Raw genomic sequence first — 3,189 nt, 5'->3', positions numbered from 1 at the left:
GCATTAGCATAACATAACTATAACAAAACAATAACACAGCATTAGCATACCATAACTATAACAAAACTATAGCATTAGCAAAACATAACAAAACTATAACATAACAAAACAATAACACAGCATTAGCATAACATAACTATAGCAAAACTATAGCATAACAATACCAAAACGATAACATAGATATATAATACCATAACTATACTATAACATTACTGTGGTAGATTAAGAACTAGAATTAGAAAAAAAAAAAGGAAACAGAAATAGTCAATATTTCTTCTTGTGGTGATTTAAAAAATGGGTATGCAGTGCATTGTTATTTCATATGTTTGTCTTAAGAATCCAATTAGATTTAGGGGATTTTTTTTATTATTATTTAATGAAAAGTCTATTGGGTAGACCAATCAATGTGAGTAAATGAACCCAATAACAGACATAATCAACAACAGAGTGGGAATAATTTGACTGTGTGTGAATTTGGATTGTGTGACAATCAAATATGACAATCACTTTACTTATAAACACAATTCTGCTGGTGTAATAACTTTGATTGCTATATATATTTGATACAAACTGGACAACAGGATAATTAAGCTAGAGAGAAAGCAGCTTTTGTCCCAGTAGCAGCGTTTTCCCTGCACAAGCTGTGTACATAGCGTGCTGTGTGTAGGAGCAGAGCTGGGATGTTGTGCTGTCCTGGGAATACACAACTCAAACTCAACTTTCAGCTGTTAGAATCATTTGGAAGCTGCCAAGTGTAAACTGCAAGTCCATGGTAGACTAGCTCAACCTACTAATGAACACAGACAGTCCGTTACTCAATCACACATCTTGATGACAGACCAAAAGCTTTTCCTATTTACTAATTACTACTGCTAAGTGGATCGCTAACTAGGACTTCGTTAGCACATGCTTCAAAAATGTATTGATATGTATGTCAACAAAAGGCTTAAAAGAAAGGTTCACCTGCTAGATTATTAGTAGGTTGCTTATTTATAGGCATTCATTCATTTCTAGGTAATCATTCATTTATTTCTAGGTACAGGAATGAAAGCCTCACAACAATTACTTCACTTATTTACTAAGAAACAACAGCTATATTTGTCTAATCATTTAAAATATAACATAAGCAAATTGTAAGTAAATATCGTAAATGATAATTGCTTTGGTAGCTATACTTATAGGGGACCTACACACACACACACACACATATGTGCATATCATACAAATACATACACACGTATGCATGTATATATTTTGATATTTTAGCTATGACATATTGAGGCGATTTGAGAATGTTTACAGAAGTACAAAAGGAACATAAACAGGAAGAACACACATATATATATAATACATAAAGGAAATATACAGACATATATACTATATCTATTGACAATACATACATACCATACATAACACAACTGGACTGATTTACTAAAGGATTCGAGAATGTTCACACGAATACAAAAAGGAACATACACCGGAGGAAATAAACATACACATATCTAATACACATATTTCTTAACAATATATACACACCATACATAACACAGCTGGACTGATTTACTAAATAATTTGCGAATCTTTACTAAACAAAAAGGATTCACTGAAATGATCCAGGCTGTGCAGATGAAGGAATTTTCCTTTCATGTGATTGGATCATTGAAGTGAATTTCACACAATTAATTGTGTGAACATCTTCAAATTCTTTAGTAAATCTGCCTCACTACCTTTTTTGACCACATAAGTATTTGTCTATCTACACTTCTGATGTGTATATTCATAAAAATATGAGGATGCCATGCAAAGTGTTCAGAAGTATTTGTACAAACAGTGCTCAGTCGATGCATTTTTTTTTTAGGAGTGGGGGTGGAAGCCAGACTGAATGGACATAAACTGGGACAGAGAGCAAAGCATTGTACTTCAATTAAACAAAACAACAGTAATGTAGGAAGTATGCTTAGATCTATAGACAGCTCATGGGTTTCCTATGAACACACATAACTAGATCATAAAATACATCTCACTTGTATGTTGCTGTTACTAACATTTGTTTCCCATTTTAAAACATTAAAACATGTCCTTATACAAAGGCCAAAGGCATGGTCTCTAGATGGCTGCTGTCCAGTCACGTTCAAGTGGACTGCATTCCTGACGTTCTCCTTTAGACTCACTCAATGGACTGCAAACAAAGCCAACGATCAGAGCACATGCATTTTTTTAACCCCCCCCCCCCATTACTTAGAAATTGACTACGGCTTTACTGCAATTTAACGAATTGTTTATAGATACATTTGTTATCAACACAAATATTAATCTATTTGTTCGATAGTTTTTGTTATTTAAAGATTATTAACCAGTATGATGATAGAAGCACCCACAAGAATCAATCTTCAGGCCACAGAAATCAATTGTGATTCCATGGACAGACTTCCAGCACAACAAGACCAAGAAGAGAGAACATACAGTATGGTTGGTGTAAAGAGAGCACGAACATCTAAAAAGATGAATGGCTCCGATATAAATTCTCCGAGCATTGGACGGTTTACAAGACAGAACATTAAATATATATTTATTAATTGTAATTATAATCATTGTTAAATCCTAAAGTAACCCAGGAATCTGTCAAGATTATACATACAAGGACATACTGGATTTCTATCTCACCGTTACTAGAACTAAATGTACCCCAAAATAAAATGCCAAACGGTAGCTCTGCCTTTAGTGACGACTTTTATGTTTTCTAAAAACTAAAGTCCTAGAAATCCATTCCTACATCTGTGTTACACTATCTGGTTGAGAGACGTAAAGGAAATAGTAAGCACACACGCCCTATCATATAAATGCATTTACACATTTATATATTAAGCTTACCTTGAGTAGTCTGTCCCTGCATTTCATACGTTTTTTTCCCTAAAAGTCTGAGCAACTGTTAGTACTAGGAGTATCTGCTAGACAGGACATTGTCTATTGATAGTAGTACACAGTGGGGTTTATTTACTAAAGCTGGAGAGTGCAAGATCAGTCTCACTTCTGCATAGAAACCAATCATCTTCCAGGTTTTATTGCCAAAGCTTAATTAAACAAGTTGAGGTTAGAAGCTGACTGGTTTCTATGCAGAAGTGATCCTGATTTTACACTCTCCAGTTTTAGTAAATAAACCCCAATGTACAATGTGTCTGCGTGTATTTA

This window comes from Aquarana catesbeiana, linkage group LG06 (assembly GCF_042186555.1).
Source record: "Aquarana catesbeiana isolate 2022-GZ linkage group LG06, ASM4218655v1, whole genome shotgun sequence".
NCBI classification, from domain to species: domain Eukaryota; kingdom Metazoa; phylum Chordata; class Amphibia; order Anura; family Ranidae; genus Aquarana; species Aquarana catesbeiana.
The sequence above is the reverse complement of the archived record's forward strand: the minus strand, read 5'-3'. Positions refer to the sequence as shown.